Source organism: Pan troglodytes, chromosome 7 (genome assembly GCF_028858775.2).
Source record: "Pan troglodytes isolate AG18354 chromosome 7, NHGRI_mPanTro3-v2.0_pri, whole genome shotgun sequence".
In the NCBI taxonomy this organism is placed as follows: Eukaryota; Metazoa; Chordata; class Mammalia; order Primates; family Hominidae; genus Pan; species Pan troglodytes.
The window spans coordinates 58,567,683-58,593,364 of NC_072405.2; the positions used below are offsets into that span (position 1 = coordinate 58,567,683).

At 36.0% G+C, this 25,682-nt stretch overlaps 1 protein-coding gene and 1 pseudogene across 6 annotated transcripts in view; both read left to right on the top strand.

Annotated features, from left to right (window-relative positions):
* The window catches only part of SNTG1 (syntrophin gamma 1), an 869,847-nt gene that overhangs the window by 79,715 nt on the left and 764,450 nt on the right, over positions 1–25,682 (top strand). The gene's annotated exons all lie outside the window — the stretch shown is intronic.
* Positions 1–25,682, top strand: part of LOC129135711 (uncharacterized) — a 93,084-nt pseudogene that overhangs the window by 23,750 nt on the left and 43,652 nt on the right.

Below are 25,682 nucleotides of genomic sequence, written 5' to 3' on the forward strand. Positions count from 1 at the left end.
TTTAAATGGGAGCCTTCTGTGAGCTACTTACTTACTTTGTCCTTTGAGAATATAAAATTTAAGCTGTATTTACCTAAACTAGGCAACTCTGTGACTCCACGAAGCTGTTCTCTGTCTAAATGAACACTGAGGAATCAGAATTGTACACATTTTATTGTGATAATTATATGCATACAATTGTCTTGGGTCTATCCAAAGCTGCACCATCCACTTTTGTATCTCACCCCATTCCCTCTGGCCTATTCAAGAGCATCGCTTTCCATAAATTCTTTCCTTTTTCTATTATATCTTTAGTCCCCATGCCTTCATAGATTAGTCCCATAAGTATATAAATATATTGTTATTTTTTCAATCAAAAAAGCTAAAAGTTAATTTTCTGTAATTACCACCTTATTTCTCTGCTCCCTTAACTCAGTGGAGTCATGTACTTCTTGTATCTAAATCCTTCCCTCCTTTATTTCACTATGAATTCCTTCAAGTCCTATTTCTCCCACCTGGATCACTGAAAATTTTTAAGGTTACCACCAAAGCTTATGTTGCTAAAACAATAAACACTCATCTTAGTGAGACCTAGTGGATTAGCAATGAGTATATTTGTCACAACTGATCATTCCCATACCCTAGAAATATTTTATCACTTGACTTCCAGAAAAAATTTGTGTCCTGGTTTTCCTACAATCTCACAAGTTACTCTTTCTTAGACTTTTTTTTTGTTATTGTTGTTTTTTTAGCATCTTGATCTTGAGATCTTGTAGTGTCTCAGTCATTAGAAATCTATTGTTTCATCTGGTTTCATGTCTTTAGAGATTATGCTAAGAATAAAATTTCCTAGTCAACCAAGACTTCTCACCTGAAGTCTAGACGCATATACAGTCATCACTTTTCACTAAATAATGGGAATACTTTCTGAGAAATGTGTTGTTAGGCAATTTTGTCATGTGAACATAATAGAGGATACTTATACAAATTGAGATGGTAGAGCCTACTGTACACCTGGTCTATATGGTATAGCCTATTGCTCTTAGGCTACAAATCCATACAGCATGTTTCTGTCCTTGGCAATTGTAACAGCATGGTAAGCATTTGTGTATCTACACATACATAAACATACACATACATAACATAGGTAAAGTACAGCAAAAATACAGTATATAAGATCAATAACGGTATGCTTATATTGGGCACTTACCACAAATGGAACTTGCAGGACTTGCCGTGGCTCTGGATAAGTGAGTGAGTGAGTGGTGACTGAATGTGAAGGCCTATGACTTTACTTACTATACATTGTTGTAGACTTTATAAACACTGGACAGCTAGGCTAGACTAAATTTATAAAACATGTTTTTCTTTCTTCAATAATAAACCTTAGCCTGCTGTAACTTTTTTACTTTATAAACTTAATTTTTTTAACTTTTTGACTCTGTAATAACAAAGCTTAACACACACATTATAAAACTGTACAAAATATTTTTTAATATCTTTACTATACTATATGTTTTATTTTATTTTTAATTTTTTTCTTTACTACTTAAGCATTTTGTTAAAAATTAAGACACACACACACACACACACACACACACACACAGTATCCTAGGCCTACATAGGTTCAGGATCATCAACGTCACTGTCTTCTGCCTCCACATCTTGTCCCCCTGGAAGGTCTTCAAGGACAATAACAGGCATGGAGCTGTCATCTCCTGTGATAATGATGCCTTCATCTGGATACTTCCTGAAGGACCTAACTGGGGCCATTTTTTAGTTAACTATTTTTTGTATATGTAGAAGTAATAATGATAGATAATGATAAAAATTGTAGTATAGTAAATATATAAACCAGTAGCATAGTCATTTATTATCATTATCCAGTAGTATGTACTGGATAACTGTGTGTGCAGACTTCTATAGACTGGCAACACAGTCTATAAAATGGATTTGTTGACATTCACTTGTGTAATGCATTGCTTGACACTGTGATGGCTACCATGTCACCAGGCGAATGGAAGTGTTCAACTCCTTTATAATCTTACAGAACTGCTTTCATATATGGTGTTTCTTTAACCGAACCATCATTGTGGGATGCATGACTGTAAATGTAGTTCAACGTAGATCCTCAGAGGTCTAAAAAGAATTAAGATGTCCAAACCTAATTCTTGATTTTTCCTCTCAAACTTTTCCACTTTTCTTTAACAGTGCCCAGTTTCACAGTTGCTGAAGTCAAAATTTTCCTTCTCTTTTTCTCCCTCTATATTTACATTATTAAGAGTGTAGCAGCTCATTGTCTCACTGCCTCTCTGCTGCAATCTCCTCTGAGCAGCCTGGGTGAGTACGGTCTTCTGCCTGGAAGCAGAGTGTTTCCTCATCTGTCATTATTCACTCTCCTCCAGTCTATTCTTGACACAACAGCCACAGTGATCCTGTTATAATAAAGTCAATTCAAGTCTGATGAGTATCTCTCAGTGACTTACATCTCACTCTCCATGGCCTATGATGAGTCTGACCATTCGTCTCTATTCTTTTTGAACATTCTCTAGGCCTACATGGGCCTCTTTATACAGCGCTTTGCACCTGTGATTCCATGTGCCAGAACACTCTTCCCCCAATGTCTGCATGGCTCTCCCCATTTCTTCCTGGGGCTTAGCTCCGATGTCACCTTCACTGCCAGGGCTTTTTGCCCGTTTCCTGAATCCAGGACTCGGCTCTCCCACCGAGCCAGTGCTTCCTGTTTCCACCTTCTGCTTTATTTTCCTCTGTGGTACTTGACATTAGCTGGTATAATAATTACACTAAATACTTCACCTGACTTCATTTGCCTCTGTCCACTAGAATGGAACCTCTTTTTAGGAACTTGAATGATTTTTTGTCCCCTCTATTTTGTTTCCTGTTGTATTCCCAGGGCCTCGATCAGTTCCTGGCTTAATACATATTGTTGAATTGAATAATTGTATCTGGTATTGACTTGCAATCCTTCTTCACTACAAGAGAAATAAATCATCAGTTTGGTAAGGCCAAGAGAAAGTCTGTTCATTCATTTAACTTTTGTTTTTCATTTAGTGCTGACCATGATGACTGGCACCGTGCCACACTGGTCCAGATGTCATCTTTTCATACTGCAAGTTCCTGCCATATGATCTGCTTCTGTTTTTCCCACTTGTCATTGTGTTGAAATGATTGATTGCTTACTTCCGTCCATAGCAAAGACATTTCCATCTCTTTCTGACTGACATTATTCCAGTTCAGATTTTAAACAGAAGTATCATCTAGTATATTTCTAAAAATCTATCAAGCTCTATTCCTCCGAGTTTTAAAATCACAGAATGGTAGAAGTGCCTGTGTGCACTTTGCAAACTGCTGCTCCTCCGAGTTGTTCTGGAATGGGTCTTATTTTTTTTTATGTTGTGCTTTAGTTATGTTTTTCTCCTTCTCTACTCCCCTTTCAGATTCTTTGTGCAATGTAAAGGGTGTTTAAAGACTTACATTTTTGTGAAAAGAATTAAACTTCAGTGCATAACCTGACTTAAGAAAAGCTTGCCTGTAGTGCAAATATCACAGACTCTGTTCTACTTCTCATAAGCAATATAAAATAGTCTCCTTGGCTGCAATAATTGAAGCTTTTACGCTCTCGTGCCCCTAAATGTCACATAAATGTATAAGAAATGTATCTGTGCTTTACAAATATAGTCAGAAATAACTGCTCCCTGCTAGTTACTTAATGTACTTCCTTCTATTCTTGCTAGAGTCCTATAGATCTGGACAAGAGGTTATCCTTCCTGTCAGTAGCAGACAAGTTTGTTTATTTTAGGAGAACAAGTGAAACTGTTTCACCATATCTGAACTCTTGGCCCTCTGAAAACATCAGAGCACATTTGCCAAGAGATAGAGTTGTCAAAGCCTTTCTTTTGCCTTCAATTTTCTTTCCAGAAACTTATGTTAAAGGTAAACAAAGCAGGACAATAGATGACATGGTAAGGACAGATTTTAATCAGTCATATGCCACTGCAATAGGGAAAAGAGTCCAGGGTGAGCTGAGCTCAACTGTGACTTGTGCAGAAATGACTGTGTTACACAAGCATAAGTGAGTGGGGAGTGGGTGTGCAGGGGCTTAGTATTCAGAGAAATGGAAAATTACAGAAAGCAGAAATGAGGGTTCGGTCTGTGTGAAACCTATCTGGGTTTTTAAATTGGTGCTTATTGAAGTTGGGTTCCCACCCTCCCATAGAGACTGAGAGATGAGGATCCTGTCTTCAGGTGTCGGCTGAAACAAACAGTAAACTCTTTGGGCAGCCTTGAGTTTTCTCAGGACAGCACTTTAAGGGGGCTTATGGTGAGCCTAGGAAGGTGGCCTTGAACTGCTAGAAACTATATTAGTGTTTACTGAAGTCTTTATAGGACAAGAGTGAGGCCTAGTCAAAAGAGGGCCCAGAGGAGCCTGGCTAGAGTTCAGTTAAGGAGAGAACACTCCTCATCTATTGTCTTATATGACTCATACCTCTGGCTCATTGGAACTGTGGAGGCACCAACAACTTTCAGAGTTTCGTGGATTTTCAACTCCTCTGTTTACACCAGATCGTATATTGTTGTGAAATTAAAGCATTAAGTTATCTTGCAGTTCTAAACTTCTGTGAATTGGTTACTGCTTGGTGAAGTGCACCAATAACTTCCCTCTGAGAATCAGGAAGTAGCACTCTGCTAAAGTGTGCCATGTCATACCCAGAGACCTCATAGCTTGTTCAAGGTTAAACAGCGAGTTTGCAGCAAAACTTATGGTTTGTAAAGTAATTCCACAAATATCAGTGTATTTGATTTATACAACCGTCTTAGGAAGAAGACAGGGAACTGAGCTATGTTTTGTAGATAAGAACAATAAGCTTAGAGAAAGAAAGTGCTTGTGGAAGGTGACCCAGACAGTAAAGCTGACGAATCAGGCTGGGAAGGAGGTTTTGGGGCTTGTAGACTACCGCTGTTTCTGAGCGGCACCTCATCTAATCAGGCTTGTCATGCACTTAGCACCACCAACACTAGACATATTTCATGATATTTAAAAGTCTTATTACTGAATCTCTAGAAACTATGAAGAAACAAAGGTAAATCGAAATGATGAGAATAAGATGTTGCAGGAAGGTAATATATCACAAAGTGGGTATTTTTTTAAAAGGCCCAACTCCAAATGTTTTCCTCCTTCTTCAGATACAGGACCACGTGCTTTTGTTTAGCCATCGGCATAGTCCACTGTATTTTTTTCTTTCTGATTTTCCTTAATCCATGTTGTCTTCCCAAGTACCTTGTGATCTTCTGGAAGATAAGAGTGGTATCTCTTATTCATATGTATGTAGAAAAAAAGATTTCAAAAACTCAATATTGCCTGTTTTTCTGTGAGTTGGTTTATATATTTTCAGTAATAAAAGTGCAATATTTTATCATATGAACAGTCATTTAAGGTCAACAACAAAAACAATAAGCACAATTTTAATATTTTATTACTTTTTTTCTTTATTTTAGAAAGAAATATAAAACTATATTGGGTGGATTACTTGATTTTTCTGTTTGTTTGCAGTGAGTTTTGCTCAGGTTTCAATTCTTAAATTTATTTAAGAGATTACACATAACACCTCCTCCAAATCAGGTTGATATGAATGTTGCATAATAACAGAATAAAAGTTACCCTATGATGATATGACCCAGCAATTTTTGTTACAAATATATACCCAAGAAAAATAAAAACATACGCCCATACAAAAACGTGGAAAAATGTGAATAGCAACAGAATTTGTAATAGCCAAAAAACAGAACAAACAAATGTCCATCCACAGATACAAGGATAAACAAACAGTGGTATTTCCATACAGTGGAATATTATACAGCTGTGAGAAGGGAAAGGTACTGATACACGCTACAACATAGAAATGAACTCTGACAACATTATGCTAAGTGAAAGAAGCAAGTCACAACGCCCCACATATTATATGATTCCACTTATATGAAGTGTGAAGAATAGGCAAATCTATAGAGACAGAATGTAGATTAGTGGTTGTGAGGAGCTTAAGAGATAATAGACAGTCATATGTATTGGGCACTAGCATTTCTCTTGGGGTGATAAAAATGTTCTGGAATTAGATTGTGACGATCTTTGTACAACTTATGACTGTATTAAAAACCACTGAGTTGTACACTCAAAAGGTGAAGCTGATGATATAAAAATTGTCTCAGTATAACTGTTATAAAAATATAATGGCATTTTATATTTGTTCAAAGTAAAGGGCAAGGAAGATATTTATTCTTATCACTTAAAATAAAAATGAAATTTGTAACTGTCAGTGCTTTTTTTGCCAAACAATTACAGTGGTCTTATGTGAAAAACAGATGCTTTAGAAAAATCTTCACGGAAACTGGCAACAAGGATCACTTTTAATTAAATTCTTGAACTGAAAACATTCTACTTTATTTAATTTAAAAGATAAATTTAAATTTAAGAATAGAAGGCAATGCATTTTAAATGTTGATGTAATTATGGAATTTTTTGTCTTACTTTAATTAAAAAGCAAGATTACAGTGCAAAATTTACTTTTTCCCTGAAGAACCTTTTAAAAGGAAACTCTATTTAGAAGATAGACATTTTTCTGTTGTAATTACTTGATATTTACTTTTTGTTCTCTCAAGAGGAGCTGCTCTCATATATATTAAAATAATGTGTTAGTGCCTCTAGGGGGAATAAAAATGATTTGGTCATTTTCTTTCTGGAAAACACCCAAATGAAAACTGTTTGCTCCCTTGGCATGATCAGTTAGAATTAAGTAACCTTCCAGGTGTCTCTCTCCTGTTTTCTGGAGTCTGTTACTGGCCCAGAACAATCCGGGGGAAGTGAATTTCATTGTAGCTGATCTAGGTTTATTATTCTAGTTAAAAGAATTTGCCAGTGATCCAAAGTTTTGTTAGGGCTTTTACTCCTGTTTTGATCGTCAAGACTTGCAAAGGGTGCAGAGTACGGCAGTGTGAGTAGCATGTATATACTGGGATCAGGAAAAGCTAATACCCTGAGGCCATCATCTAGTGTCCTTGTGCCTGAGTTATATGAACCTACCATTAATGATTTTTGTAAGGAGTCAGTATGAAAACGTACACAAACCTTTAGCATAACTACCTCACATAGTTGTAATAATGAAAATAAAACTACTTAAATTCCATCCTCTCTTCCGGCCCAGGGATGTTTAACATACATTATTCCAACTCACTTCACATAAATTGAGGATCACTGAGTTTTAAAATATGTTTATTCCTAGTTAATTTGGAAAACATGATCACTTTAAGCTTTTATAACAAAAGCTGATAGTTTCCCAAATCTAAGTAGGAGAGAGAGGACAATGGTAAGTCCTAGTTGCTGGGAATTAAATATTTTCCAGAATCTAGAGGTTCCTCACTTACTGCAACTCTGCACCCAGTGTTGTGCTTCCTCACTCCAAACCTCATTCTCCTTCTCTTAGTAACTCCCCAACACGTCCTTTGCCATTTTACTTTTGGTAAGGCTGACTCCATCGTCTCATCTTTTTCTCCATAGAAAGAGAAAAATTGCTTCAGTAGCACTCCACCCACTGACAATATTTGCTATTGTAGTGATTGGCACATGACCCAATGTGGTCCAACAATTTCTATGTGGAGATTTCTGGAGCCTTTAGAGAAAGAAGTAAACTTCCTTTGTCTCCTGAAATAACTTCCAGAAGAAATCTTCTACCCTTTGAGAGAGAAGAAGCACCAGGTAGCCCTATGGCTACTTAGAACTAAAAGGGCAACCAGCATTAGAATGAACCCGACACACAAACCAAACCAAAAGCACACAAACCAAAGCAGAGAAAATGAACAAAGTTGGTGTTTGTAAGATTATTGCACTGCTGAATTAAACTGCGCATGAAACCTCCCTGACTGTTGATTTCCATTAGTTAAACCACTAAATGCCCTTTATTCCACGAGCCAGATACATTTTATTTTTGTTGTTTCTATAAATATAATAAAATACCAGAAAAAGTCATATATGTTTTTGTATTATTTCTGTTACTAATATTTATAAAAAGATACAGGCTAATAAAGATCTAAAATCTATTTCTTGATACTGTAAATGATAATTTAAATAAATTTACATAAAAGCATACCTAAAGAAGAAAAATATACATTCTAAACTAGAAAACAAGGAAAAGAGAGCATAACAGACGTATCATCAAGAGTGTTATACAAATAAAAACTATTATTTTATTTTTCAAAATGCAGGAATTTTTTAAGGTAATAAATATAAATTATCTTTACAGAAAGATTATTTACCTTTAATTGAACATATACATCTTAAATAAACTCAAAAATTTCCTTTTATGTTTCTCATATTGTAAAAAGGAACAGTGGAGATTATTTCAATACAATGACATAGTGTACAGGTACTACTGCAAAAATAAAAATAATTGATCATTTAGTTGCATATTTCAATATGGTATATATTTGTTAAATAGAGTTCAAATAGAATTTTATTGAAAATAAACTAAAAATATGCAATAAGGGTTACTATATACATACAAATACATAATTACATTTACCTTATTGCATTATTATGAAGTACAATGAAAATGTTGATTTACATACACAGATCCTTAGTTCAGGTAGTGTAGGATGAATAGTTGAAATTCAGATATAAAACCCTCCATGTGATAGAATTAGATTTGCTGATGTGAATATTGGCTATTTTGTGACTGTAAAAGGTCCCCTAGGCTATACTATTTTTTTTCAGTATTTTTCTCTCTACTGTTTCCAATGGGTCAGTTCTGTGGACCTGTCACCTAGCTCACCGTCTCTGTCATCTCAGCTCCAAAACTGAGCCCGTGTAGCTTGCTGTATTTATTTCTGTTACTTTACTTTTCATTTCCATTACTTGCACTTTTTTTTTTTGAGATGGAGTCTCGCTCTGTCGCCAGGCTGGAGTGCGGTGGCCATCTGGGCTCACTGCAACCTCCGATTCCTGGGTTCAAGCGATTCTCCTGCCTCAGCCTCCAAAGTAGCTGGGATTACAGGTGCATGCCACCATGCCCAGCTAATTTTTGTATTTTCAGTAATGACGGGGTTTCATCGTGTTGGCCAGGATGGTCTCGATCTCCTGACCTCGTGATCCACCGGCCTCAGCCTCCCAAAGTGCTGGGATTACAGGCGTGAGCCACCGTGCCTGGCCTAGTAGCACTTTTTGATAACTTCTATTCCTTTGTTAAAATTTTCTATATTTTCATTTGTTTCCAGAGAATTTGAAATTGCTGTTGAAACTTTTTTTTATGATGACTGCTTTAAAATTCTTGTCAGATAATTGTAATTTGTGATTTTTTTAATTGTTGGTGTTCTGTGATTGTCTTTTATCTTTCAAGTTGTGATCTTCCTAGTTCTCAGTATAACACATACTTTTTAATTGTGTTCTGTCTTTTGGCTTATTATGTTTCAAGGCTGGGTACTATTTAAGACTTTTTTTTAAAAGAGGGCATTTACCTTGTTTGGATTTAGCACATAGGTCCTGGTGTAGTTTTAGAGACTGATTGTCTGGCTCTATTAGCTGTCTCACTTTTGAGCCTGTGAGGTGCTATTTATTCTGAATGGTTTATCTTGTGCCAATGGGGCTTCCTCTGGTCCCTGCTGGTGCTGCTTTGGGTGGGCAGAAGAAACTGTGCAGGCCAGGTTGCTGGTGCCACTAATTAGGAAAGGGATCCTTTCTCACAAGGTGACTAAGAACATTTCCAGCCTCGCGCTTGGCAAGCTACGTCTGCCTGTTGAAAAAGTGGAATGATGAGGAGAACCTCTCAGGCTGCTCATGGGCTCAAGGTCACCTTTGAAGGTGTTTCCCACAGTGTGATATCCCTGCCTAGGGTAGGGGAGTCTTAGGCCCCAGGGGACTAAGTGGCTTCCCAGGTTGAGCATTTTGTTTGTAGCAGTTGCCCCTGCTGCTGTCCCTGGTAAATGGAGTCACTCAGTGGGAGGAGGAGTCCCAGGACAGGGAAGGAGACCACCACTTATTGCCACAGGGCTTCTGATCAGTCCCCTCTACTGGTTTTCCCCAACTTGCTTGGTATGGTGGGACTCTATTTCCACACACGTGTGGTATAAGACTAGCTGATCTTCCCTCTTTGAGGCTGGGGGTCAGGAAATGTTAGGCTTGGATGTCCTTCCACTGTTGCATGGGATAATATGACATCCTACTTCTGGGCTGCTCCTCCAGTTCTGGCCCCTACCTGGCCTCCTTTCTCTTTGAACATTTCAGAACTCTCCTTGGGTCATCTTTCATTTTTCTCCAACATGTCTATAGTTGAGCTTGTGGGGAGGAGGAGGGAGAGAGAGTTTTCACCATATTGTCTGGACTGGAAATCTCTTCCATTTTAAAACATAGGCATTTTTCTTACCCTTCAGTGATATTTCATTAACTGGAGGGGAAAATAAAGATTAGCAAGATTTAGGGATTCAATGTGCTGAGAGTTGATTAGACAAATTTTAAAGGTGAGAAAGGTAAAAACCATATAATGTAGTTGTATGCGTTGGTTTCAGATATGCTACGTGGCAGGTCATGAGTGATTCCTGAATGATAAGAGATTCCATAGGATTTCAGAGAAGAGTCACAGTGAGCTAAGAGGGTGGGGAGATTTCTTTGAAGAGAGTTACAGCTTTCTTGGGAATGAATTTAGAGGAACGAGAATGTGTTAGTCAATTTTCACACCGCTATAAAGAACTACTTGAGATTGGGTAATTTATTTAAAAAAAAAAAAAGGTTTAATTGACTCACAATTCCTCATGGCTAGAGAGACCTCAGGAAACTTATAATCATGGTGGAAGGCAAAGGAGAAGTAAGCACCTACTTCACAAGGTGGCAGGAGAGAGAGAGAGCAAAAGGGGAACTGCAACACACTTTTAAAACCATCAGATTTTGAACTCACTATCATGAGAGCGGCATGGGGGATACTGCCCCCATGATCCAATCACCCCCTCACCGGGTCCCTCCCTCAACACATGGTAATTACAATTCAAGATGAGATTTGAGTGGGGACACAGAGCCAAATCATATCAGAGAATTTAAAAGAGTTTATGGAAAAAAACTCACATGTTTCTATGTAGGAAGCAATACTTAGTTATTAAGAGTAAGAGCTCTAGAGTGACAATTTTTGGACAGGAATATTCACTCTTTCCAGTAGCCGATATCACAAACATTATCAGACCCTCTGTACTGCACTTTTCTTGTATGAAAATGAGCCAGTATTAGTACCTGCCTTAAAGGGCTGTTTCCAGGACTAAATGAGCTAATATGTACACATTTCACATTTCTTAGTGCAGTGTCTGGATAAGCACCTGATTATTGTTGTTCTATTATTAGACACATCCTGTGGAAACTATTGCTCTTCTTAGAAATTGGATCTAGTCTTCCTTATTATGTAAAGTTTATTACTGAGATATTGTTAATCATTAGGAATGTGATATGTGGGCACATGGATGGATAGATGGATGGATGGATCAATGGACAAGTGGATGAATGAATGAACGGATGATAGATGTATGATGGATAGACAAATGGATGGATAGGAAACTGGGTGGATGAAGAAACAAAGAAAAATTCCATCAGCCTGATAGTGAATAATACCAGATAATGTTATGCTGATTTAATCCTTCCTACAGCTTGTCTCAGTTAATCAAATTATATGTCAGCCACCTGTTTTGTCATATTGCTGATTTATTAGAACAAGTAAATTAGATTCCTCATAAGATTTTTAAATGATTATATTAAGATTTGTATAGATGCATTACTTAAATGCATGCTATATCTAGCTTGTCCATAGTTGCAAAATCAAATCAATATATTAAAGAGGCATCTTGACATTTTTGCCCAACATGTAAGTAGCTATCTTGAGTAATTTTCAAGTAATTTTAATTTTCATTCTTCAATCCCACAGTTTGCCTCTTATAGGGAATCAATATCCCAGTCAGTGCTTTGATTATTTATTTATTTGTGAGAAGTTAATTTATTTTTTATTGAATTTTGGATTCCCATGCTTATTTGTAAGGATAATATCTATAACTATTTCAGACTTTGCTAAAGTACCAGATTGTCATTTCTGGAGTCCTCTGCATCCTTATTCTATATGGCCTGCATGCTATTTGACTGGGGACTGATTTTTATATAGCATGTTGATCTCACTTAGATTGTATAATTTAATTTTAGTTGTCATGCTTTTGTCAACTTTCATTTAAATTTTGGATATTTGTGGAGTTTAATGTTCTTATTGTGCATGATATTGGGATTGTTATATAAGTACTACTCTTACGGGAATTATTTGGGTAGACTGGACTACCTTTTCTCTGGGTCTAAAGGGCATGGAAATGTAATTTGGTCTATGTTTTTCACCTTTCATGTAAATGTATCCTAAAGGAAGTTTGTCTATCGTCTAAGCATTAGGCTAAGCATTTTTGCATGGGGGTTTTGTGGTGCCATTTAGTTTCATACATTCTAGGGTCTGAGAAGAAATTCTTGTCATAGCCATTGTTTCTATATTTGTCTGTAGCAAATTATCTGAAACCTTTTTTATTGTTGCCAATCTTCCAAAATCAAGAGGTTCTTTTGCGGTATTATAAAGAAAAATGTTGCAAAGTGTCAAGTATTATTTACTCAAATAATAGTATGTACAAGGCTGCCTGTGGTGGCTCATGCCTATAATCCAAGCACTGTGGAAGGCTGAGGTGGGTGGATCATCTGAGGTCAGGAGTTTGAGACCAGCCTGGGAAACATGGCAAAACCCCATCTCTATTAAAAATACAGAAAATTCTCTGGGCACGGTGATGCATGCCTGTAGCCCCAGCTACTCAGGAGGCTGAGGCAGAATTCCTTGAAACCAGGAGGTGGAGGTTTTGGTAAGCCAAGATCATGCCATTGCACTCCAGCTTGGGTGACAGAGTGAGACTCTGTCTAAAAAAACCCAATTATTTATTTCTTGATTCTCCTTTTTGTTTTTCCTTTTTATCAAGTCTCAAGTCTTCTTAATTAACTTTACTTTCTTAATGATTTTCTTGTAATCAGTTTGTTTTAAAAGAAAGCCACTAACATGTATACAATTAAGGATTTTGCTCTTAGTCTCCTCTAATACTAGTTTGGGATTATGTCCACTCAATATCAACATCTAATAATAATTGTGTTCAATTATACCAGGCACTATTCAAGGTGTATTACTCAGAGTAACTCACTTAATCCTCACAAACTCCAATGAGACCTTTCCTTGTCTCATTTTAACAGATTTGGAAACTGAAGCACAGAGAGCTTTAGGAACTTGCCTATAATTACACAGTTAGGAAGGAGTGCTCTTTGACAATTTAATAATTTTAACAATGAGATGCAATTAATTCTTGTCATAGCCATTTTTCATTCACTAATGTTTAGAATGAATTAATCAAATGTCTGACTTCATAAAACAAAATCTGAATGTATGATAGGATTACTAACACATATAGATGAAAAAAACATATACCCTAAAGAATCACCAGTATAGTCATTTTCTAAAGAATGACAAATTCACTAGGTGCACCTGACAAATACCAATGCAGTTATCTTAAATTTTGATAAACTCTCTTAAATGGTAGATTAAAAAAAAATTCTTACTAAAAACATCCCCGTAGGGATACTCAGAATATTTAAGAGGAATTCTGATGTTTCTGAACTGGGTGACTATTTACCTGACATATCTAAGGACACAGGCCTCTCTTTGTTTTTTTGGTGAGGTGGAGGGGGAAGAGGAGGAAGTTAGTTACTGTTGTTTCAGATTCCTTTGTTTACTTCAACAAATAGAGTTGTGTTATTTTCTCTATATTTTACGTCTTCATATCATCACACCATTGCTCATTCATTTTAATGGTAGTGAAATAATTTCCCTAAATTGAAAATATATATATCACTTGACTTACTGTGAATGAATAAAATGAGACTGATTTAAATGATTTATTTCATATGTCTGGGTTTTCCATTAAATGCAAGACTACATATATGCTTGTGACTTCACATTGTCCTGCTTTGAAATGAAACAAGCTCTGTAATAAATATTGAGGATGACAGAATCCATCTCTTCATCTCATTGAGAAATCTTTTAAAGAACTAGAACATGACAAACATTATTCTGAATTTCAGCTCTGACTCTTACTAGCTTTTAACCTTAAAGAAGTTAGGAAATGTACCTGAAATCTCCATTAGCAAATAAAATTTTAAAATACCCCATTAAAGAGTCTTGAAGGATGAAAATAATGTTTGTAAGAGCTAGACACTTAGTGCATGATACTTATTGTTAGCCCAATGCAGGGATGTGCCATGAACTCTTCCATATTTTTAAGCACAAATATTTTTAACTTTTATCAAGATGTGTGACAACTCAGAATTTGAGGGACTTTGATGAAGTTATTTATCATTACATGGTGTTTTTAACCTCCTAAGTATTTCTTTATTACTAGCTAAATATTAAATTGATGGGTTGCAATCCAGTGCTGCCAAATTCTAATAATTTTTACACGTGATTCCAGGTCACTATCCCAAGGCGAAATAAAAAAAAAAGATCTTTTGAGCCTTCCTGGTTCCTTCTGTTTCCTTTGGGGATTATGGAATTATTTCAATTTTATTCAAAGATTATCACTGTTTTAATGTCAATGGGGAGGAATATATTTTGTTAAATCATCCTTTATTTCTCACAGTGAACACTGGACACGTTGGTGGGAGTTGTTCTGTGCTGAGAGCATAGCAATGAATACAGAGACAGCAGACCTGCCTTCACAGGTTGTATGTTCTGATGCAAGTGGCAACAACTTGAATGTCAATGAACTTTAGTGCTTTCTTTGATGGGCAAAGGGCAGAGCTATAAATGCTATCAACTTTTTTTCCTTTATATTTGGAAACATCCCATGGCCCACAAAACATTCCTCAAGTACGTCTTTGGGTAGAGTGAATTCAGCTTTTTGCACATTTAGAAGCCACATTAAATATGTCTGTGGCAAAAAGTTTGGTGAAGTTGGCAAGAGATGAGTAGTTATTTTCACACACATGTTAATTTCAATTTTAAAAAGTGTTTTATTTCTTTAAATTTTAAAAAAATGAGCACTTACACCACATGAGCACATTGGCTTTTTTTGTGGACGTTGCCTGCATCTTCTTTCCTGTTTTTCTATCTTCATGAAGTCAAGTGCAACTGAGGTGGTTTATGTTACTACTTGCATGTCAATGGAATGTGGATATCGGGGCTGTTGTATGTTCTGGATGGAAATGTGGTCCTGCTGCAATACAATAAATCTCATCATTACCCTATGTGACCACAAAAACGGTGAACCAGAAAAATGCTAGGAAGTATGGAGTCTTCATAATACTAATCACTTACATTAGTAAAAACTTAAAAATTTCAGAGGTTAGATATTGGCTGTAATTTCCAAAGGCTCTGAGGTTAGGAATTCAGGTTTTTAAATTCACTGGAGGGTTAGGCCTTGTTTTAAAATGTTTCATTATTCAGGTGTAGTGAGGCTGACAGATCAGGAGGTTACTGCCATTGAAAAGACAGTTTGTTACAGTTCCCTAGAAGAGGTGCCTGCTATGCCATGGGGGTCACATGGGGGAGCACTTGGGTGAGTCTGGAGACAGAGACAAAAGGGGAGCTGTGGGCAAGAGTCTTTATTGTGGTTTGTCTATGAAGGAATGGGTGAGGCAAAGTAAATGGGTTTAGGATGGACTAGATTGAGTAATTTCATTGGGTTTTGAGACAGCAGCTGTCCCTACTTGTCTGGTACCTCATCCTGGGGTAACTAGGGCAAGTAGATGGTGTCCCAGAGCATAAAAGCCCAGTAAGGAATATGGTTGGAATGTGGGCTCTGGATTTGTTGGTTTGCAAATGGAAGGCTGCACACTCACAGCTGAATCCTACTTCTAAGAGTTGGTGAAACCTAGAAAGAGAAGGGAAGTCCCTACTGTGTTAGCAAAGCCCTGGATATGAAAGCATTAGAATAAAAGGACACATTTAATACAGACCCAGGCACTTTGCTCAATAAATATTTGTTAAATGAATCAATAAATAACTGATTTGCAAATCTTTATACTGTAGTCTTGCTAGTGTTTAATCTTCATAGAAACAGTACTATTCTTTGAGTGATAGAGTGATAAAAAGTTTATTAAATGTGTAGAAGACTGCAAAGATTAAGAAGGATGTCTTAAAAAATAGCAACCGGCAAAATAGAACCTCGTCATAGACTTTTATTTGCATTTGAATTTCTGAAATTCAATTATCTGTGAAAGATTTGCTTGACAACTTTCTTTAATTTATTGATTCCTCCTTTATTTTGTAAAACTTTCTTTTCATTAAATCTATAACCTCCAGAATGGGGACAGATAGATAGGTAGATAGATAGATAGGGACATATATGTATGTGCACATATATACATATATAATACATATATATGGCTCTCTGTGACAGAAACTATCTGGAAAAGTAGGAAAAAGTACTGTGTTTAAATTTTTTTAAATTAACACATAATAATTGTACATATCTGTGGGATACATAGTGATGTGGTGATGCATATAATTACGGTAATGGGATCAGAATAATTAGCATGTTGTGCTTTTTTAAAATGGCAATTTTATATAATTGTATAAAACTTCACATATATTTAACATTTTTCCTAGGGGAAATAATAAAGGAATATATAAGCATAATCATGGGCTCAGGGATTTTATAAATACCCATGCTAAGGGAGGACTTGGAACCTGAAAAGTTTACATTGGAGAAAAACATTGCAGAATTGCAGAGTGAAGATCTTGGTTAACTCAGTTTTCCTCTAACTCAGTTTTAATGTGAAACATCAAAAATACAACAAGACAACTAAATAACCCATTTTTGATCTCAAAAAAATAACCAAAGCCACAGAATGTACTGAGGATAACCTATTCAAAAGAAAGTACTAAACTACAGTATGACAGCAGGCCCGGTGATGTTTTAAGTTGGTGCTATCCCCATCCTTTCCACCACACACAGCAGCTCAGTGGCACAGTAGCCAAAGGCTAAGAGCATTGCAGACAGCAGACAGATGTGAACATTTTTGGAGCTTCACTAAAAATACTATCCCCAGAGCACAGTCAATATTTTGTCCAAATCTGTAGCTCCCTGTGAAATCTCAGAGTGTGTTAGCTATTTGATTTGACCCACAGCTCAACTCAGGCAGGACAAATACAAAATGTGCACCCCACATTATTACAGAAACAATAGAAAACTGCTGGTAACATTTTAGGCACCTAGGGCTGTGATTTTAGTTGGGGAAAACAGGAGCCTGGCTGAGAATTTAAAAGGAAATTCTAAGATCTACACAATGATAAGGACTACCAAAAAGCTCTGAAATACTCCTGGGTATCTAAACTGATGCAAAGCCATGTGCATGACTAAGAAAGATCTTAGAAGAAGCCACCAGCTACTCACTGACCTTACGGTCCTCCCTAAGCAGGAAGTGAAGGCTAGTCTGTCTTGCAATACGCTGCCTGAAGTTGGAAGACATGGACTCACATACAGATCCCCACGGCAAAGGATAGAGGATCTATAGGCAAGCAATGTAGGGAAAACTTCTAAACAATAGTTATACACTAAATTATAATGTTTAAGGTGTGACTCATAGGAAAGCAGACTTTAAAACAGTAAAAAGAACTTTAAAAAAATGTCAGAAGAGATCTCAGTGGCCACACACAGCAGGAAATACGTAATCTATAGAATTATTCCAGTAAAGCTTCTAAACAAATAAGGAATATAAAAACAAACAGCTACAAGACACGTTAAGGGGAAAGGTATGGAAGAAATTATATTATCTAAATTGTCCAGTTTTCAACAAAAACTCATGAGCATGCAAAGAAGTGGAAAAGTATACCACATGCACAGAAAAAAAAAGCCAACAAAAAATGTCCTACAGAAGCCCAGATTTTGAACTTAGTAGGAGAAGAATTTAAGTCAGTGAACTTATATGTATACAAAACTGAGGGAAACCATGTTGAAATAATTAAAGCAAAATATAAAAACAATGTCTCACACAACAGAGAATATCAAGAAAGAGATCAAAATAATGATTTTGGAAGGATCACAGAAATTTTGGTGATGTAAAGCAAAATATTTGGAATAAGAAATCCACTAGAGGATTTAAACAACAGATTTGAATTAGGAGGAAGAGAGAACCAGGTAACTTGATGATAGGTCAATAGAGATTATGTAGTTTCAGAAAGAGAGTGGAAAAACAATGAAGAAACATGAACAAAGCCTCAGAGAAAAGTGAGACACTATCAAGCATAATAGGTGTATACAGACATTCACAGAAGGAGAAGAGAAAGAGAAACAGACAAATTATTTGAGGAAATAATGGCTAACAATTTTCCAAATTTGAGTAAAAAAATGTTAATGTACACATTCAAGATACTCAACAATCTCCAAGTAGAATAAGCTCAAAGATAACCAGCCCTAGACACATCAAAAGTGACTTACGCACAAGGGAGCCTTAATATCAGTTTAGTGCAAAAGTAATTGTGGTTTCAGATGGTGAATTTTAAATTACTATAACTAGGCTCAAACACATCTTTATTAACCAAAATAGGAACCATTACAATCAACACATTGTTGCCAATGACAAATCAGTTTGTTTATTCCTGTAGCATAAAAATCTGTGCTTTGGAATTTGATGAACTCTTGGAAAACATTCTCTGCAAAAAAATGGTTGGACTGCTTGAAGAAGTTGTAGTCGGTTGGCAAGAGGTCAGGTGAATATGGCAGATGAAGCAAAACTTCATAGCCCAATTCATTCAACTTTTGAAGCATTGGTTGTGCGACATGCAGTTGGGTGTTGTTGTGGAGAAGAATTGGGCCCTTTCTGTTGATGAATGTCAGGTGCAGGCCTTGCAGTTTTCAGTGCATCACATTGATTTGCTGGGCATACTTCTCAGATGTAATGGTTTCACAGGGATTCAGAAAGCTGTAGTGGGTCAGACCGTCAGCAGACTACCAAACAGTGACCATGATCTTCTTTTCGTGCAAGTTTGGCCTTGGGGAGTGCTTTGGAGCTTCTTCTCAATGCAACCACTGAGCTGGTAGTCACCGGTTTTCATATAAAATCCACTTTTCATCACATGTCACAATCTGATAGAGTAATGGTTTGTTGTTGCTGCATAGAATAAGACAAGATGCCATTTCAAAGTGATATTTTTTAAAATTTTTCACTCAGCTCATGAGGCACCCACTTATCAAGCTTTTTCACCTTTCCAATTTGCTTCAAATGCCAAAGGACCATAGAGTGGTCGACGTTGAGTTCCTTGGCAACTTCTTGTATAGTTATAAGAGGACAACTTAGATGATTGCTCTCATTTAGTCATTGTCAACTTCTGATGGCCAGCCACTATGTTCGTCACCTTCAAGGCTCTTGTCTCCTTTGCAAAGCTTCTTGAACCACCACTGCACTGTATGTTCATTAGCAGTTCCTCAGCCAAATGCATTGTTGATGATGCAAGTTGTCTCTGCTGATTTATGACCCATTTTGAACTTGAATAAGAAAATTGCTTGAATTTGCTTTTTGTCTAACATAATTTCTGTAGTCTAAAATAAACATAAACAGAAAGTAATAAGTCATTAGCAAAATAACATAAAGTGAGAAATGTCCATTAAAATGATGTATAACAAACCACATTTATTTAAGAATGTATTCCAATATCAAACAGCAAATTCCACCAATACAAAAAAACGCAATGAGTTTGCACCAACTAATAAGATTAACAACTGATTTCACATCATAAACCAAGGAAGCTGGAAAGCAGTGAGATGTCATAGTTAAAGTTGTGGCAGAAAAGGGCTGTCAACTGAGAACTCCATCTACCTCAACTCATATTCAACAACAAAAAGAAAATTAAACATTCCAGAAAACAAAAACTGAGAGACTAATACAATAAATATTAAAGTGAATCTTTCAAACTGAAATGAAAGGACAGTATATGGTTTCTCAAATACAAACTAAGAAATGAAGAACACCAGGAAATGTTACTACATTGTCCTTACGTTAGGTCAATATCTTTCTGTTTGTTACTCATTTGTTGTTCTGTCTCTTTTAAATACAATTGTATAAGCAATAATTATAAAATTATTTGATAGCTTTACAAAAAATATAGAAAGAGAAAAAGAGAATTTTAAAACTATGTTAGAAAATAACCTATTTAACAATCACAAAAGACAGGAATGGATGAATAAAGAAATTTTTAAAAATAAGGCACGTAGAAAACAAATAGCAAATAACAGATGCAAATCCTACTTCATCTGTAAATATACTGAATTGAATAATTAAACATCCCAAATTGAAGGTGGATATTGAAAGAATGGATAAAAATAAATATGATCCAATAACATGCTGTTTACAAGGACACATTTTTCATGGAAAGACACAAATAAGTTGGAAAAAAAAACAAATGGAAAAGATATACAGGACAAGATTGAATCAAGATGGAGATGGAATAGCAATATCAGGCAACATAGACTTTAAGATAAAATGTTATAAGAGCCAAAAAAAGCATACTTTATAATGATGAGTCAAAAAATGGAAGCTATATGATTATAAACATATATGCGCCTACAAATAAGGCCTCAAATTTAGTGAAGCAAAAACTGACAGAATTAAAGAGAGAGAGAAAGACAGAGAGAGAGAACTAAACAATTTATTTGACGATTCAATACCCACTTTCAATAATGGATAAAACATCTACAAAGAAGATAAAAAGGAAAACAGAAGACTTGAACAACACTATGAAAAAAGGTCTAGCAGATATTTAAATAACTCAGAACTTAATCACAGCAGAATGTAGCGTTTTCTCAAGTGCACATGGAACAATAAAAAATACAAAAATTTGAAAGAAATTAAATGATTTCTAAATAAACAGACAGAAAATCCATGTCCATCAATCATAAGACTTAACATTACTAAGCTGGCAATATACCTTGCATTAATCTACAGATCCTACATAATCCCCGTAAAAATCCTAGCAAGTGTTTTGCATAAATTTGTATGATGCTTATAAAATTTGTATGGAAAGATAATGATTCAGAATAGTAAAAACAAGCTTGAGGAAGAATATTTATGGAGGGCTCACCTTTCCCAATGTCAAAACCTATTTTAAGCTTCAGTAATAAAGACACTGAGGTATTGGCATATAGATAGAAATATAGATCACTTCAGAAGTAAGCCTTTACATTTACACTCAACTAATTTATGACAACAGTGCCAAGATCATTCAATGGAGAGGGAAAATTCTTGTTAACAAATGTTCCTGGGACAACTGGATATGCAAAGAATGAGTTTTGACCTCTACCTCACACCTTACTCAAAAATCCACACAAAATGGACTATAGACATGAATGTAAGATCTAAAGTAGTAATAAAACTAGAAGAAGACATAAGAGTAAACCTTCTTGACTATGTGTTAGGCAATGTTTTTCCTGTTGTTGTTTCGCTTTTTACTTATGACATCAAAAGCAAAAAAGATAGATAAAATGGACATTATTAAATTAAAAACTTGTGTATCAAAGAGCACCAACAAAGTGAGAAAACAATGCATAGAACATAAGAATATGTTAATACATCATATATATGGATCTAGATAAATTAGATAAATGCAAATTAAAGCCACAGTTTTGCTTCACACCCACTAAGATGGTTATAAACAAAGAAACAAAAAATAACAAGTGTTGGCCAAGATGTGGAGACATTGGATCCTTTGTACATTGCTGCTGAAAACTGGTGCAAGCCACTGTGAAAACAATTTGGCAGTTCCTCAAAAAATTAAACATAGAATTGTTATATGATTCAGCAAATCTACTCCTAGGTATATACCCAAGGGAAATAAAATAATATCCTAGCAAAAATAGAGATAGAAAGTAGACTAGAAGTTGATAAAGCTGGGTCTGGGGAAGGGTCAAGGAAAAGAAGAGAAGATGAATGATTGCTAATACGTGTGGGAATTATTTTGTAATTGATGAGATAAGTCCCAAAATTCTATTGCAATAAAGGCTGAACAACACTGTAAATATACTAAGATGGAAGTGAATATTTTAAATGGATGGATTTTATAGTATGTGAAATGTGTCTCAGTAAAGCTGCAGAAAAATTTTCATTGTCTTTCTGATAGATTTGAAGAAAATGATGTAAGTTCTCTTACTTGGTAAGACGTCCAGTCTTGAGAGTGGTTTTCAGGGACAGACTTATAAACAGAAAATACAAACGAGTGTGCATAGGTTCCTGCAATGTATTGAATTACCTTAAGATGGATAAAGAACAATGTATTAGTTGAGTGAAATCCAAAGAAGCTCTTTTTACACTTCCCCCTTGTTCTTAATAAAGTCTCTTAGTTTATCTTGCTTTCTATATCTATCTATGAAAAATTTATCTGAACTATTAATGCATCTGTTCATCATACATTCATGTACCCATTCATTCATGTATCCATGCATGGGTTCTTTCAATTCACTTTAAGAACCTCTTAATTCAAAGAAAGAGACCTGATAAAACTGTGATTCATACATTCTGTGAAAACATAAACAAAATCAAATAACCCCCCAAAGACACAAGGAAATGTTAAGAGTAGAGAGTAATATGATAATGAGGAAATGACTGTAGGCATATGAGATTGGAATACAATTGTACAAACTAGTGTTTGCATAGCTGTTGTCTATGCTGAGGTCCTGCTGGGTGTGAAACATCACAAGCAGTGCTATCATGCATGTCAAGAGACATAAGAGTGTCCTCTAAACAGAGGTGTTATTTTATCCCACTTGTCAAACTGAGAGGCTGTGAAAATATTGTAATCTTTCCAAAAGTTATTAAGACACTAAAACAGATGGCAATTTGACAGCAGAATTCATGACCACTTCTATTGTTGACCTTTAGAAAAAAAAATCAGGAACTAATTGAGCCTTTTGTGCCACTATACTCTATTCTTCAGCATGGGATTCCCTATTTACATTGTGTATTAAACAGCACCTGGAATGGTTATTTCTTACTGAGCATTGACAAATCTGGAATCCTAAAGGAAAATGTTTTGCTTTGATGTAAATTTCTTCTCCTCCTCCTCTTTTATCTTGTATTACTTGTTTTTTCATTTAATTAGAGAAGATAACACTTCCCTCAGTACAGAGTGAATAATAAGCCTTTACTTTCTTGGGATTGGTTTTGACATATTTACACAAGGTCTTAGATGGGAGACACGGACAAGGCTTCCTACATAGCTGCCAGGCTGCTATTCGTCTCTCTTTAAAATCATTGGTTTTAATGCAAGCACAGCCAAGCCAAGTTTATTAATTACCTTTGTGAATAGTAAACTTTATATGTACAATGCAATCATTTAGGAGATAATAAAGTTTCAATTGCATTCTCTTTGAAATATATTTTATCTGTAAAATATTTTCTTCTTATAATAATGATTGTCTAATTCATTTAGGCACATCATTAATCTGCATGGATTTTATTGTTGTTTGATAGGTTTTGATACACACACATCTTTTTACAAAGGGGCTATTTATTGGAGAGCAGATGGTGAAAATGCATAGACTACACCCCTGCATAGATTGATGATTTGTAATCTGAGAAGCTATGATAGGGAGGAGAGTGAAAATGCTTTTATTCTCAGGTTATAAATGGATGATCCAATGCACCTTGGATTTTTTACTTTATGTAGGACAAAAAGGCATTATTTACTTATGTAGTTGATATGCCCATGGATTCTAAGAAATCTGATGGGAAAATGAAAAACTCCATTATAAATGGATTCTTCATCCTAATCTAACATTTTAGATATGGGCAATCTAGAGTTTCTCAAATTGCAATCTACAGGCCTGCTACCTCAGAATCCTTTTAGCCATTGATATGACTAGGGGCTACTCTTAATCTACTGTGATGAATATCTTTGTTTGGGCAGAGGAGGTGGCATTTGAACCACAGTTCCAGGTATTGCTTTTGCCCACAAAAGCCTGAGTACTCCTAAGGTTTTTCTTTGGGTGTTCACCAGAGCTAATCCCACTCAATAAAACAGGCTCTGGCAAATTTCCATGATTCCAGAGTTGATTTTCAAACGAAAGAGCTATAAGTTATATCTATAATCTTCCAACATGACTTCCTCAATTGTATCTACATTGTCATTGTTTCTCACCACCTTTATTTGAATCCTGTCAATTTTACTCGTTTGTTTTGCTGTCTGTTGTCACAGCTGGTACAGATTCTAGTTTATCCTTTCCAGATTTGAAACTTCTCTTACTTTGTCCCACTAATACCATATATATGGTCAATGGCTCATTTCCTCAAATCCTTGTTAGATTATAATATTTAATTTGATGAATTCATTTCTCCCATGGAGTTAATTAAGCTAATGAAATTTTCTATATGTATTAACTAACATGAGAACTCTCGGAACTCTAGTGGGTCTGGAGGGTCAATCCTGTATCATGGTGCTGATCAGTTATGCGGTTTCGTGATCACAAATAACCCTTATCAAGCATCTTCTGCTGGACACTGTATGTGGGGCATGGTGCCCCAAGCCCAAAATCCCAGCATGTTGGGAGCCCAAAGTGGGAGGATCACTTGATCCCAAGAGTTTGAGACCAGCCTGGGCAACACAGGGAATCCCCATCTCTACAGAAAATATCTTATAAAAATTAGCCAGGCATGGTGGCTTGTGCTTGTAGCCCCAGCTAATTGCAATACTGAGGCAGGAGGCTTGCTTGAGCCTGGGAGGTTGAGGCTGCTGTGAGCCATGATCACACCACTGCACTCCAGCCTGGGTGACACAGTGAGACCCTGTCAAAAAAAAAAAAAAAAAAAAAAAAAAAAAAAAAAAAGCAGAAGAAGAAGAAAAAGAAGGAAAAATGCATAGTTATTTCTTTAAAGACATTTCATTCTAAATAGCAACACAGTAATGCAAAAATTCAGCATACACCTAAGAATACATCATAATGTAAAGAACACATTGGTATGGCAAGTATATGAGACCAAGCTCCATCACTTTCTTGTTGTGTCATTTTTAACAAGACATAGAATGAATGGGATTCAGAAATGGGGGAAATAACATCCCTGTGATGGAGACAATAACAATGTCTCGAGACTGCTCTGTAGATAAATGAGATAATAATGCCTATAAATGCTGTAATAGATATTTGTGCAAAATGCTTTGTGTTATTGGGGTAAAATGATCATTGATGCCTTGAGATGGAGTGGAGAAGGATCCAGCAAGGCTTGAGAAGGCAGCTAGACTGGAGTCCGATGCTGCCAGTGAAGTAATGTCTACACACTAGTAGGACAGGTGATGGAAAGCAAGTGCTATCTAATCCTGGGATTCCAGGGAAAGTAGAAGAGGCAGATTATTAAACCAATGAGAGCTTCAGATCCTCCCTAGCACTGATAAATTCCCTTGAAGGAGACCTGAACCTTGGTCAATGTCTTAAATTTGTAATACATTAAATTGGATGAAAGTGGATTTAATTAAGTGGAATACAGTGGTAGCCTAGCAGTTTGTTTGTTTTGTTCTTTCGTTCATCTGCCTGCTCAGGACTGCTTACTGTCTGTGTTTTCAGGAGGCACTGAGCTGCCAGAGCATACATGGATTAGGAAATAGTGTCCATGTTGCCTCTGT